The sequence below is a fragment of the Urtica dioica genome, chromosome 4 (assembly GCF_054948205.1).
Source record: "Urtica dioica subsp. dioica isolate 48M chromosome 4, U.dioica_male_clone48M_v1_H2, whole genome shotgun sequence".
Lineage (NCBI taxonomy): Eukaryota > Viridiplantae > Streptophyta > Magnoliopsida > Rosales > Urticaceae > Urtica > Urtica dioica.
The window spans coordinates 23,456,917-23,472,350 of NC_142759.1; the positions used below are offsets into that span (position 1 = coordinate 23,456,917).

Below are 15,434 nucleotides of genomic sequence, written 5' to 3' on the forward strand. Positions count from 1 at the left end.
AAACAATTAAAGTAAATACATAATTTACAAAACATATAATATATGAAATACGATATTATTAAAAGTGCGGAAACGTTTACAACAAAAGTGGTTATCGGAAATCTCGGGAAATTTTTCGTTTTTCTTTTAGAACTAGAAGTCGTATATCGACCCTTATACATACATATATATGTACATAAAAGCTCCCGACTTTACATATATACGCGAGATATTATTTAAGGAAGAGTCGATATTATTCAAAACATTATATATATAGAGGTCTACTTCCCGAGCCAGAACCCATAGCCCGTAGGTCAAGAGATACGCGTTCCGTCTCAGTTTCCTTCTCGGTTGTCTACATTGCCGCCTTGCCCTTATCTACATTACCAAGGGACATAAAACTATGAGTCGAAAGACTCAGCAAGCGGGAGTCTAGCTTATGAAAGAAAAGCAGCTAATGCAAAGCATATGACGTGTGAACAAGCAAACAAGAATGCAGGATGCAGCTATCACCTAAAAGTGACTAATGAGCGCGCATCCTAGAATACTAGCCGTCCCGCAAGGTTATACACTCCACACTGCTATAACCTCTGGTCCGACTAGAGACCAGTTTTCAACTTCGAGCAGCAGTCGTCAACTGATCTAAGTTTTAACACATGTCTGGGATCCACTAGTGGTACTTCCTTCATCATGACGTCAGCGCCACTGGTCTCTGGCATAGTGAGCTCGCGAACCGCGACCATCACCCACTACGCCCCGGTGTGCTCAAGGCAGCTTCCGGTGAGTCTTCCAGCAAGCAATGAGCTCGCGATGCGCGACCTTCACCCATTGCTTCGAGTACTCGGCGCACGGACCGACATGGCCCGCCAAGCACAAGTCAGGGACTTGTGAGTACCACCGACACGAGTTTAAAGTTTGGGTACACTGCAGCTAGCAGCGTACACGTTAAACTTATATACGGAAGAGCGTGACGGGATAAACCCCGAAAGAAATTATTGTTTCCCTTTGAAGCTCGTTTAGTGTTTTAAGTTGAAAGCTCGAAATGTGACTTTCGAACTCTCTACTCTCGATTGAATTTGAGAGTCTATCGCTCTTCCGTCCTCTCGATTCTAACCTACTTCCTAGAGTTAGAAGAGAAGTCTAACCACACACAAAGCAAGCAAGGCTGGTTCAAGTTAGCGTTTGAACCTAACGGGCGAACCCGAGCTAAGTTTTCAAGCAAGAGTGGCCGAAGCCTTAACTTTCGAGTTTATTCATTTTTAGGCTTTTACCTACTCTTGTTTACTAGCAAGCATATGCACAAACAAGCAGGATTATACCCTTGGTAAGTAGTTGACTTATGTCTCCACACTTACCCGGAATTGTTCGATAGAACGCTTGACAAGTCCTGAAGACGTCTTGCTTCACACGTTCTTTGAGGCACCTGGCGCTTGTCGAAACGTCGGAAGAACTAGCATCCGGAGTTGAACATCCATTAGTTATTGGATTCGAGTTTACTTAAAGAGAGTAGGGTTCGTTGTCGGGATTAGAGTCGGTTCGGAATTCGAGAATTTAATTTATTATTCCCCGGTTTTTCGGAGGTTTATTCAAGACTCGCGTATCCCATATCGAGAGTGATACGAGATAACGTTCAACGAGTAATCACGAGTCTTAAATAAATCAAATAATCCGAAATTAAAAATAACCGAGAATTCCAAATGAATAATTAAATTAAATTCATAAACATTATTAAATAAATAATTCTAAATTATTTATTTAAATACTGAAAGTACATATATAAGAGTATTTAAACGCTGTAAGCGATTTAAAACTCACGAGTTAATCGAGCTTTATTTCGATAACTCTATCAACTTGAGATCTTCAGAGGCTAATCTCAACGCTCTCGACTCGTCTGGTTCCCGTCCGTCCGTCAACGTCTGTAAATCAAACCTGGAACCCAACGACGAGTTAACATCTTAAAACCAAATTCCGATATCACATAACTCAAAACCCGAACCCATAATCCAATCAAACGAACTCAACACAAATCCAATTAACCGGAACCGTCCTAACACAACAACGATCCCAACATATCAAACCGAGGCTCAGAGATATCATCCACAAAGCAGACAAACCAAAATAGCCAAAACAAGTCACACGGCCAACTAGCACTCAAAGACAACATCATCACAACCACAACAAGCTTTCAAACCAACTAATCACACGGCCAAACAACATACTCAACCAAACAATTCAACATCTCAATATCATCATCATCACAGCCTCAAACACAGGTATAATCAAGCTCAGACAACATAACAAACCGAGCAATTGCACTGAAATCGAACCCGAAATCAAAAACCCCCAATTCAAACCCTAGTTCATCATTTTCGGATAAATTAGGAAAAATCCGAATCAAAACTTCAAATTCAGGTTACAAACAACATCAATCGAGTTCAATGAACGATAAAAACCAATCAATTTCACTGAATTCAATCCGGATCCAAAATCCCCAATTTTGAATCTAAGAACCCTAGCTCATGAGATTTTCATTCAAGGAAACGAAATTCTCACCTTAACCCGTGAGATTAGCTTCCTCGGAGGGTTCTCGCGTCCTTCCCGGTGTTTTTCCCTTGCTCCGGCGTCACGGCGGTCCTCGGCGGCGTCGTTCTTCTTCGACCCGGAGTGCGCGCGATGGCTCAGCGATCGGTGACGCGCGAAGGAGAGGAAGAGAGAGGAAGGCGAGTGAGAGGTGGCGGTGGCGACGTCGGGGCTCGGCGGTGCTGTGCTTCCTCGGGCCGGAGCGCGCGGTGGAGCTCGGTGCTGGGTGGTGGCGCGCGAAGGAGAAGAAGAAGAAGAGAAGAAGAAGAACGAGGGTGATGGTGGTTGTCGGCGACGAGCAGAGGAGCGGCCGAGAGAGAGAGAGTTCTTCTTTTTTTTTTTTCTCTGGTTTGCTTGGTGTGGTGTGGGTTTCGGCCGAGAAACGCAAGGAAGAAGAAGGAGAAATAGAGAAGAGAGAGAGAAGGGTGAGGTGGCAAGGATTTGAGGAGGAAGTGGCCATGTGGCACCCTCATTTATTGCCACGCGTGCATACGTGGACCAATCCCCTCCTGCCACAACTCTCTCAAATCAACCCCAGCTTCTCTTTTTCTTTCACTTTCGTCCTTCAAAATATTGCATATAAGTCCTTTCAAAATAAACTCTCACAATCTTGTCCTTAATTAATTAAAAATAATCTTGAAAAATAACCGAGAAAATTATTATTATTTCTCGTTATTTTGAATATATTTAAGGGATTTCGGAATTCATTCTTTACTCTTGAGAGTTTTTAAATCTCCGAGTATGTTTCGAATAATAATATTGGATTACTCGAATATTCTCATTCCGAAATTTCATCGACCTTAAATATTATCATATTCCAAGATATTTAAAATTTAAGGACGTCTCATATGCAACAAGAATTTGAATTAAAACTCGTCCATTTTATTCAAATTCACAAGTCGAGCGGTTACAAAAGTTTATACATTACAATCCCTACCCCCTTAAAAGAGTTTCGTCCTCGAAACTTAGAACAAGGAAGGGTATTTCTTTTGCATCTCGCTCTCAAGCTCCCAAGTAGCTTCTTCTGTAGAGTGACTCTTCCAAAGTACTTTGACCAAAGGTATAGTCTTATTCCTTAAGACTTTCTCCTTGCGATCTAGGATTGCGACGGCTGATTCTTCATACCTGATGTCAGGAGAAACTTCAACCTCTTGATCTTGCAGTACATGTGAAGGATCAGACATGTATTTCCGTAGCATCGATACGTGAAATACATCATGGAGGTTGGACATCGACGGTGGTAGAGCTAGGCGATACGCTGCCTTGCCCACTCGCTCCAGAATCTCGAAAGGTCCAACATACCTCGGGCTGAGCTTCCCTTTCTTCCCGAATCTCATGACACCACGCATCGGGGAAACCTTTAAAAAGACTTTCTCTCCTGCTTCGAATTCTAACGGTCTTCTCCGCTTGTCTGCATAGCTCTTTTGGCGACTCTGAGATGTTTTCATTCGGGCTCGAATCGTCTTGATTGCCTCTGTAGTCTGCTCCACCAATTCAGGTCCGAACAGCTTGCTTTCGCCAGCTTCATCCCAATGAATTGGAGAGCGACACTTCCGTCCATAGAGGGCTTCATAAGGCGCCATTCCGATTGTCGCTTGGTAGCTGTTGTTGTAGGAGAATTCGACCAAAGGGAGATAACGACTCCACGAGCCTGGGAAGTCTAAGACACACGCCCGAAGCATATCCTCCAACACTTGTATCGTGCGTTCACTCTGACCATCTGTTTGGGGATGAAAAGCAGTACTGAACTTCAATCGTGTTCCCAAATTCTCCTGTAGACTCTTCCAGAATTTGGAAGTGAACCGAGTATCTCGGTCGGATACGATTGAATTAGGGATTCCATGGAGACGTACAATCTCCTTGATATACAATTCAGCAAGCTTATCCACCGTGTGAGTGGTTTTGATAGGTAGAAAGTGAGCTGATTTGGTTAATCTATCAACAATAACCCAGACAGAGTCATGACCAGCAGTGGTTTTTGGCAAACCTGACACGAAATCCATCGTTATCTGCTCCCATTTCCATTGCGGAACCTCAAGGGGTTGAAGCATTCCTGCTGGTTTCTGATGTTCTGCCTTGATTTGTTGACAAGTTAAGCACCTTTGAACAAATGCAGCTACATCTTTCTTCATTCCTGGCCACCAATAGACCTTTTTCAGGTCCTGGTACATCTTAGTCACACCAGGATGCACGGAATACGGCGTTCCGTGAGCCTCCTCCATCAATTGTCTCTTGATTCCTTCGTCGGACGGTACACAGACTCTCCCGTTACACCTTAGAACATCTTTCTCGTCCAGTGTAAACTTACCTTCTGCGTCATTCTGAGCATCAAACATCTTGCTGAGAAGATACTCATCTGCGTACTGACCGTCTTTGATCTGTTCCAGCAACATTGGTCGCACACTGAGCGCAGCTATCCTTCCCGTGATTAGCTGAAGCTCCAGTTGCTGAACATCCTTCTTCAGCTTGAGGGACGTCTCAACTAGACTTGCTAGTGAAACTACCGACTTACGACTGAGCGCATCTGCGACCTTATTAGCTTTACCAGGGTGATAATGTAGCTCGAAGTCGTAGTCATTCAGAAGTTCCAACCAGCGTCCTTGTCGCATGTTCAGCTCTTTCTGGGTGAAGAGATACTTCAGCGTCTTATGGTCCGTATAAATGTCGCAATGAACCCCATACAAGTAGTGTCGCCATATTTTAAGCGCAAAAACAACTGCTGCGAGTTCCAGATCATGCGTAGGGTACCGGGTTTCATAATCCTTCAGCTGTCGTGAGGCATAAGCAATAACCTTACCATGCTGCATTAGAACCGCGCCTAATCCTTGCTTAGAGGCATCACAGTAGATCGCGAATCCGTCAGCTCCCTGAGGAATAGTGAGCACTGGAGCCGTGGTCAGACGATCCTTCAGCTCCTGGAAGCTTTCTTCACACTTCTCAGACCAGACAAACTTCTGTCCTTTACGGGTCAGTTGGGTTAACGGCATGGCTAATTTAGAAAATCCTTCTACGAACTTCCTGTAGTAGCCTGCAAGACCCAAGAAGCTCCTTATCTCGGTTACCGTCTTCGGCTGATTCCACTGCTTCACTGCTTCCACTTTGGTCGGATCTACCATGATTCCTGTGCTACTGACTACGTGACCAAGGAAAACAACGTGCTCCAGCCAAAATTCACACTTTGAGAACTTGGCGTACAGTTGTTTTTCTCGTAGTCTTGTCAGAGCCATCTCTAGATGTTGCGCGTGTTCTTCCTTGGTTTTCGAGTAAATCAGGATGTCATCAATAAACACGATGATGAACTTGTCCAAGAAATCCTCAAATACTCGATTCATCAAGTTCATAAACGCTGCAGGTGCATTGGTTAGTCCAAAAGACATAACTAGGAACTCGTAATGACCATAACGAGTTCTAAAAGCCGTCTTTGGAATGTCCTCGTCCCGAACCTTCAGCTGATGGTACCCTGATCGCAGATCAATCTTCGAAAACACAGTTGCTCCAGCAAGTTGGTCGAACAGATCATCAATGCGCGGCAACGGATACTTGTTTTTGATTGTCACCTGATTCAGGCCACGGTAATCGATACATAACCGTAACGAACCATCTGCCTTCTTGACGAACAAGACTGGCGCTCCCCATGGCGAATGGCTGGGTCTGATGAACCCCTTATCCAATAACTCTTGGAGTTGCGTCTTAAGTTCCTTCAATTCCGCCGGAGCCATCCGATACGGGGTCTTCGATATCGGTGCTGTTCCTGGAAGGAGTTCTACATTAAACTCGACTTCACGGTCAGGAGGTAGACCTGGAAGATCTTCTGGAAAAACATCCAGAAAGTTCCTCACAACAGGAATATCTTGCGGTTGTGGCTTGGTCGCCTTCGCAGTATCCACAACGCTCGCGAGATATCCGGCACATCCCTGCTGCATCATCTTCAACGCTTTAAGTGCCGATATCACGGGAAATTCCAACTTCCGAGAGGAACCTTGGAACTGGAATGGTTCAAGCCCCGGTTCTTGAAACAAAACCGACTTCTTTCTACAATCAATGACTGCATAATGCTTACTTAACCAATCCATTCCAAGTATTACATCATAGTCAACCATTTCTAGTTCAATCAGGTCTGCTTCAAGGACCTGATTCTGAACTTGAATAGGCACATCTTTATACCAGTATAGCGACTGATATCTCTCTCCCGAGGGTGTAACCGTAACAAATGGATACGAGAAGGTCTCTTTGTTTCTACTCAACTGATCAGATCTTCTAGATGCAATGAAAGAATTCGTGGCTCCTGAATCTATCAATGCATATGCGGAGAAAGAGGCTACAGAAATCTGACCTGTAACGGCAGTAGAGGACCCTGCACGAACCTCATCCTCGTAGATAGAGTAGACTCGAGCATTAGCCTTTGGTTGTTCCTTTGGTGCAGGAGCCTTTCTTTCTGAACTCTGGCAGACTTTCGACAAATGACCTACTTTTCCACATCGGAAACATGTCAACGTGCGAGCAAAGCAGTCGCCATCATGCACTTCACCACATCTCCAGCACTGGGACGACGGCTGGTTCCCGAAGTTTCTGGGCTTCTTGTTGGACGGCCCTGGGCGTCTATTGTCTGCCTTATTTTTCTTCTGGTTCACGGACTGCGAGCGATTGTTAGAACTCGCCTGAGATCGGTTATTTGATCCTTGCTGAAACCTATTGCCAGACCTCTGCTGCTGCCGATTCTCCCATCGCGATAGAGATCGGGTTCTTCCTTGTGAATTACCTTGCCCCGTTTTAGCAGGTTCAGAAGACGGTACTGCAACCGGCTTTGACTCAGGAATTCGCTCACTTTCACGCCAACCAGCAATGCGTAACGCTCTCTGCACAGCGTTGGCATAAGTACGGGGTCCGGTGTCGCCACTATCCACTTGGCTCACAATTTCCACGTTCAGACCGTGCATGTATTTCATCTTGCGAGCTTGATCAGTGGGAACCAAGGAAGGAGCAAACCTGGCCAACGTATCGAACTTCGCCGTATATTCGGAAACAGACAGGGTGCCCTGTCGCAAGTTCATAAACTCGCGTACCTTGTTCGATAGGTTCGCCTCGCTTAGATACTTTCCGTGAAACAAGTTGAGGAAGTGAATCCACGTCATCGTGTGGATGTCCTCATATGACGCTACGACCTCCCACCAACCTCTCGCCTCGTCTTCCAGCTGGTGCACGGCACACGCTACCCTCTCCTGATCTGACAGCTGCATATAGTTGCAAATCTGCTGAATCCTCTTGATCCAGTTCTCGGCTGTCGCAGGGTCAACGTTACCGCCAAACTGCGGAGGCTTCTGCTTCCGAAATCTTTCATACACCGGTTCGCCTACCGGGGGAACGACATCAGGGATCCGGAAGTTCAGCTCTTCCAGGGGATCCACGCGTGCTGGCGGTGGATGTTCACGTCGTTCATCTTGAGCAGGAGGCTCCGGGTTTGGTGGAGGTGGCGCATTTAATCTTGTCAAAAGTTCAGTGATCGTGCGATTCTGGGCTTCAAGTTGCTGTGCAACTATCTGATCTCGTTGTGCTGCGCTAGCAGCCTGTCTCTCCAAGGCGTGTCGCATTTCTGCGAGGTCTGCCGCCGTAGCATTTCCGGTAGGAGACGGGTCTTGTCCGGACATATTTCCTCAGTTCTACACATGAGAACAAACAAGGTTACTCATATATCCATACCGGAATGCGAGAGACATACAAACAACACATGATCAACTGAAACTAAAGCGCGATTTTATATATACAACCATATCTACATCCATATATACATGTCAAAAGATACAACAAGCTTTTCAACATCAAGTTCGCACGTACACATGCTAAACAAAAGAACTACAGGTAGACTAGCTCTCACAAGGCTTAGTCTACTAGATCAAAAAAAACATGTACAACAACCATCAACCTCTCGAAACCAACCTCCCAAAAAAACTAACCACCACTATCTACAACAAGCCTAAACACACCCTCACATAAGAGGATAATCCTCAACGGGATCCTCATCCTCATCGTCATCCACCTCGCTCTCCTCGTCGTCAGAGATCACAATAACAAGAGGAGCTGCAGGTGGCTGTGCGGGTGGTGGCGGTGGCGGTGGCGCGTGCGGCGGCGATGCTGGTGGTGCCGGCGCCTGAGGTGGCTGGGCTGGTGGTACTGGCGCATAAGCTGGGTGCGGGGCAGGCTTGTAACCTGGAGGAATCCAACATCCTACCTGGGACTGAATCATAAACGCCAAACGCGCTCGGAGAACTCCCATGGACGGGCAGCAACACAACAGCATCGGATACCTATACTCGGGCCGTAACCCCTGGTGAAAGATAAACTGCTGTCGGCGGTCCTCCAAAGCAAAGGGGCAAGATGTCACGATCTCCTCCTCAAATCGATCCTCGTACTGAGCGATCGACTCGAAGTCGAGCTGAAAGAAACCATGAGCGAACTAGTTCCACTCATCCGTGCGCCCCTGGGCTGAAAAAGTGGCCCCCATAATGGCCTGGAACATGTCCCATGATCGATACAGACTACCCAGCGCTACATGCCGGGTCCAGCGAGTCCAGGCTGGTCCCTGCAAGAGCGTCGTGGCAATACTAGTACGGAACATCTCAGGGATAGCAAGGGCGTCCATCCACTCGATGGTAGTACCAATCCATCGCACCCACGTAAGTGTACCCCTCATCCCGCTGAAAGTCGGAGCGGTAGGAGGAACAGATGCGAGAGCCTCCGGGTAGGATAGTATCGTCACTTGAGCCATTCCACCTGCCAAAATGACAGGCCAACGGTCAGCACAAGTTCCAACACTTTCCCATAACCAGAACATGTATCTCAGGTCTACAGAAACGGCTAAACCTGGGCTCTGATACCACAAAATCTGTCACGACCCGCGAGCGTCGTCACCTCGCCCGCAAGCCGCGACTCGGCGGAACCAACATCACGTAGCGGGAGCATAACATATATGAATAATATAATGTAAACAAAACAATTAAAGTAAATACATAATTTACAAAACATATAATATATGAAATACGATATTATTAAAAGTGCGGAAACGTTTACAACAAAAGTGGTTATCGGAAATCTCGGGAAATTTTTCGTTTTTCTTTTAGAACTAGAAGTCGTATATCGACCCTTATACATACATATATATGTACATAAAAGCTCCCGACTTTACATATATACGCGAGATATTATTTAAGGAAGAGTCGATATTATTCAAAACATTATATATATAGAGGTCTACTTCCCGAGCCAGAACCCATAGCCCGTAGGTCAAGAGATACGCGTTCCGTCTCAGTTTCCTTCTCGGTTGTCTACATTGCCGCCTTGCCCTTATCTACATTACCAAGGGACATAAAACTATGAGTCGAAAGACTCAGCAAGCGGGAGTCTAGCTTATGAAAGAAAAGCAGCTAATGCAAAGCATATGACGTGTGAACAAGCAAACAAGAATGCAGGATGCAGCTATCACCTAAAAGTGACTAATGAGCGCGCATCCTAGAATACTAGCCGTCCCGCAAGGTTATACACTCCACACTGCTATAACCTCTGGTCCAACTAGAGACCAGTTTTCAACTTCGAGCAGCAGTCGTCAACTGATCTAAGTTTTAACACATGTCTGGGATCCACTAGTGGTACTTCCTTCATCATGACGTCAGCGCCACTGGTCTCTGGCATAGTGAGCTCGCGAACCGCGACCATCACCCACTACGCCCCGGTGTGCTCAAGGCAGCTTCCGGTGAGTCTTCCAGCAAGCAATGAGCTCGCGATGCGCGACCTTCACCCATTGCTTCGAGTACTCGGCGCACGGACCGACATGGCCCGCCAAGCACAAGTCAGGGACTTGTGAGTACCACCGACACGAGTTTAAAGTTTGGGTACACTGCAGCTAGCAGCGTACACGTTAAACTTATATACGGAAGAGCGTGACGGGATAAACCCCGAAAGAAATTATTGTTTCCCTTTGAAGCTCGTTTAGTGTTTTAAGTTGAAAGCTCGAAATGTGACTTTCGAACTCTCTACTCTCGATTGAATTTGAGAGTCTATCGCTCTTCCGTCCTCTCGATTCTAACCTACTTCCTAGAGTTAGAAGAGAAGTCTAACCACACACAAAGCAAGCAAGGCTGGTTCAAGTTAGCGTTTGAACCTAACGGGCGAACCCGAGCTAAGTTTTCAAGCAAGAGTGGCCGAAGCCTTAACTTTCGAGTTTATTCATTTTTAGGCTTTTACCTACTCTTGTTTACTAGCAAGCATATGCACAAACAAGCAGGATTATACCCTTGGTAAGTAGTTGACTTATGTCTCCACACTTACCCGGAATTGTTCGATAGAACGCTTGACAAGTCCTGAAGACGTCTTGCTTCACACGTTCTTTGAGGCACCTGGCGCTTGTCGAAACGTCGGAAGAACTAGCATCCGGAGTTGAACATCCATTAGTTATTGGATTCGAGTTTACTTAAAGAGAGTAGGGTTCGTTGTCGGGATTAGAGTCGGTTCGGAATTCGAGAATTTAATTTATTATTCCCCGGTTTTTCGGAGGTTTATTCAAGACTCGCGTATCCCATATCGAGAGTGATACGAGATAACGTTCAACGAGTAATCACGAGTCTTAAATAAATCAAATAATCCGAAATTAAAAATAACCGAGAATTCCAAATGAATAATTAAATTAAATTCATAAACATTATTAAATAAATAATTCTAAATTATTTATTTAAATACTGAAAGTACATATATAAGAGTATTTAAACGCTGTAAGCGATTTAAAACTCACGAGTTAATCGAGCTTTATTTCGATAACTCTATCAACTTGAGATCTTCAGAGGCTAATCTCAACGCTCTCGACTCGTCTGGTTCCCGTCCGTCCGTCAACGTCTGTAAATCAAACCTGGAACCCAACGACGAGTTAACATCTTAAAACCAAATTCCGATATCACATAACTCAAAACCCGAACCCATAATCCAATCAAACGAACTCAACACAAATCCAATTAACCGGAACCGTCCTAACACAACAACGATCCCAACATATCAAACCGAGGCTCAGAGATATCATCCACAAAGCAGACAAACCAAAATAGCCAAAACAAGTCACACGGCCAACTAGCACTCAAAGACAACATCATCACAACCACAACAAGCTTTCAAACCAACTAATCACACGGCCAAACAACATACTCAACCAAACAATTCAACATCTCAATATCATCATCATCACAGCCTCAAACACAGGTATAATCAAGCTCAGACAACATAACAAACCGAGCAATTGCACTGAAATCGAACCCGAAATCAAAAACCCCCAATTCAAACCCTAGTTCATCATTTTCGGATAAATTAGGAAAAATCCGAATCAAAACTTCAAATTCAGGTTACAAACAACATCAATCGAGTTCAATGAACGATAAAAACCAATCAATTTCACTGAATTCAATCCGGATCCAAAATCCCCAATTTTGAATCTAAGAACCCTAGCTCATGAGATTTTCATTCAAGGAAACGAAATTCTCACCTTAACCCGTGAGATTAGCTTCCTCGGAGGGTTCTCGCGTCCTTCCCGGTGTTTTTCCCTTGCTCCGGCGTCACGGCGGTCCTCGGCGGCGTCGTTCTTCTTCGACCAGGAGTGCGCGCGATGGCTCAGCGATCGGTGACGCGCGAAGGTGAGGAAGAGAGAGGAAGGCGAGTGAGAGGTGGCGGTGGCGACGTCGGGGCTCGGCGGTACTGTGCTTCCTCGGGCCGGAGCGCGCGGTGGAGCTCGGTGCTGGGTGGTGGCGCGCGAAGGAGAAGAAGAAGAAGAGAAGAAGAAGAACGAGGGTGATGGTGGTTGTCGGCGACGAGCAGAGGAGCGGCCGAGAGAGAGAGAGTTCTTCTTTTTTTTTTTTCTCTGGTTTGCTTGGTGTGGTGTGGGTTTCGGCCGAGAAACGCAAGGAAGAAGAAGGAGAAATAGAGAAGAGAGAGAGAAGGGTGAGGTGGCAAGGATTTGAGGAGGAAGTGGCCATGTGGCACCCTCATTTATTGCCACGCGTGCATACGTGGACCAATCCCCTCCTGCCACAACTCTCTCAAATCAACCCCAGCTTCTCTTTTTCTTTCACTTTCGTCCTTCAAAATATTGCATATAAGTCCTTTCAAAATAAACTCTCACAATCCTGTCCTTAATTAATTAAAAATAATCTTGAAAAATAACCGAGAAAATTATTATTATTTCTCGTTATTTTGAATATATTTAAGGGATTTCGGAATTCATTCTTTACTCTTGAGATTTTTTAAATCTCCGAGTATGTTTCGAATAATAATATTGGATTACTCGAATATTCTCATTCCGAAATTTCATCGACCTTAAATATTATCATATTCCAAGATATTTAAAATTTAAGGACGTCTCATATGCAACAAGAATTTGAATTAAAACTCGTCCATTTTATTCAAATTCACAAGTCGAGCGGTTACAAAAGTTTATACATTACAGTCGTGCTCGTCGGAGTGTCCCCAACCGAAGCCGCTCTGTACTCCTCGAGGAAGCTCACCGTCCACTGGACTAGCTGTGGCTGGCTCCAAGCTGATCTCCCGGCCAAGACATTGTTCCTGTGGTTCCAAAGTTCCCAAATAATGGTAATGAAAAGTTCATGGAAACGAACCTCAAGGGTCTCCGTCGCTCTGAGGATAGCGTCGAAAGCATCGCCGTCTCTGAAAGGCGGAAGAATGTGGCCGAAGCCCACCTCTTTCCAGACTCTCCTGCTCCACCTGCAACCCCAAAAGGTGTGGAAAATAGTCTCTCTCGCCTCATGACAGACAGGGCAGTTGTCGTCAGAGGTGATCCTCTTATTGGCTAAGACTGCTCTGGCCGGGATCTGGCCTAAACAGACTCGTCAACAGAACAGTTTCACCTTAGGAGGAGCTCTCAGCTGCCAGAACTTCGACCACCACTTCTCCATCACCGTCGGGTCTGAAGAACTGGCGACCGGAGTACTGGCTCTCTCCATCGCGACACGGAAGCCACTCTTGACGGAGTACTCTCCGTTCTCGGTGAAATGCCAGCGTCGCACGTCAGGAATGCCCTCACCCCCACACGGGATGCTCAGGATCGCAGCAGCGTCTTCCTCCCCGAACATCGCTGTGATAAGATCAGCGTCCCAGCTACCGTCGAGTCTCATAAGCTCAGCTACCCGCATGTCGGGGGGAATCCAAGGGGGGTCAATCCAGGTGGCCGGTCTGTCCCTCGGGACCCAACTGTCGCCCATGACCAACACAGACTCCCCGTCCCTGATCCTCCATCTCGAACCGGACTGAATGATCTCACGTCCCCAAAGAAGACTGCGCCAAATGGAAGAGCTACACGAACCAGGGAGAGCCGTCATAATATCACCATCGGGGAAGTAGCTCTGTCTATAGACTCGTCCAACCAGGCTATCCGGTCTCCTGAGAAGCCTCCAGACACTCTTAGCCAGAAGGGCCTGGTTGGACTTCTCCAGATCTCTGAAGCCCATCCCGCCCTCTGACTTGTGTCGCGTGAGGTCCTCCCACTTACACCAGTGGATCTTCTTCGCCGCCGTTCCACCCCCCCACCAGAATCTGGCGATCGCCGAGTGGATGTCTCTAATCAAACGCAGCGGGATCTTGTGGCACGAGGCCACGTAGCTGGGGATCGACTGAAGGACAGATTTAATGAGGACCTCTCTGCCAGCCTGCGAGAGGGATAGGCCATTCCAACTCTTAATCTTAGCCCAAACGCGGTCTCTTACATACCCAAAAAGCTCCGCCTTCTTCCGACCAGTGAACGCGGGAAGACCCAGGTATCGCTTATGGCAGTCCGTCTTCCTAACACCTAGGATCTGAGCCAGAACCTCACCCTCCTCATCGCTAACCTCCGTACCAAAACAAACATCGGACTTTTGAAAGTTCACCAACTGGCCCAAGGCCTCAGAGTAAGTCCGTAAAATGTCTGTAATCCTCTCACACTCTTCAGGTGTCGCTCGGCAAAAAACCAAGCTATCATCTGCGAAGAGAAGGTGAGACACATGAAGGTCCCGGAACCGGACTCCAGAAATCGCTCCAGAATCCTCGCTCGCTCGAAAGAGGCTCGAGAGACCCTCAGAGCAGAAGAGGAAAAGGAAAGGAGAGAGAGGGTCCCCCTGGCGGAGGCCTCTGAAGGGGGTCACACTGCCTCGGATGGAGCCGTTGATGCTGAAAGCGAATCTGACTGAGGTAACGCATCTCATGATAAGGTGCACCGACCGCGTGCTGTATCCCAGTCTCAGCATCATCGACTCCAGGTAGGCCCACTCAACCCTGTCGAAAGCTTTTGCCATGTCAAGCTTGAGAGACGCACACTTTCCATTTCCGAAGCGTTTCCTCTTCATCGTGTGGAGAGCCTCGAAACCAACCATGACATTATCGAAGATCAGTCTACCACCAACGAAAGCGCTCTGGGACTCAGAAATAGCATCGTGCATAGTAGTCTTAAGACGGTTGACCAAGCACTTGGCCACTATCTTATAGATCACATTGCACAGGCTGATCGGTCTGAAGTCACTGACCCGTCTCGGGTCCTCGACTTTGGGGATGAGGGTGACCACAGTATCATTAATGGTGGCCACCTCCTCCCCGTCGTTAAGAATCCCAAGGCAGGTCTTCAAGACCGAATCGCCTACTACGTCCCAGTATCTCTGGTAGAAAATCGCGGGAAAGCCGTCACTTCCCGGGGCCTTGATTGCATCCATCGAGAAAAGCGCCTTTTTCACCTCCCCTGGCTCAAAAGGGCGCTCCAACTCGGCGTTCAAAGCCTCCGAAATCCTAGGCTGTATGCCCGCAGAAACTAACTCGATTCTCTGCGAAGAAGGCCTCGCAGAAGAGAAAATGTCTCCAAAGTA

At 46.7% G+C, this 15,434-nt stretch overlaps 2 long non-coding RNA genes across 2 annotated transcripts; both read right to left on the reverse strand.

Annotated features, from left to right (window-relative positions):
- Window positions 1–189: 189 nt before the first annotated feature.
- Window positions 190–2,930, reverse strand: LOC149401296 (uncharacterized). Its single transcript, XR_016296430.1, has 4 exons — window positions 2,533–2,930; window positions 1,795–1,908; window positions 1,335–1,429; window positions 190–357 (listed from the first exon to the last, which is right to left on the reverse strand). It is a non-coding gene; the product is annotated as an uncharacterized LOC149401296 (long non-coding RNA).
- Window positions 2,931–9,733: 6,803 nt separating this feature from the next.
- LOC149401297 (uncharacterized) lies at window positions 9,734–11,440 on the reverse strand. The gene is made up of 3 exons (XR_016296431.1): window positions 11,339–11,440; window positions 10,879–10,973; window positions 9,734–9,901 (listed from the first exon to the last, which is right to left on the reverse strand). It is a non-coding gene; the product is annotated as an uncharacterized LOC149401297 (long non-coding RNA).
- Window positions 11,441–15,434: the final 3,994 nt, after the last annotated feature.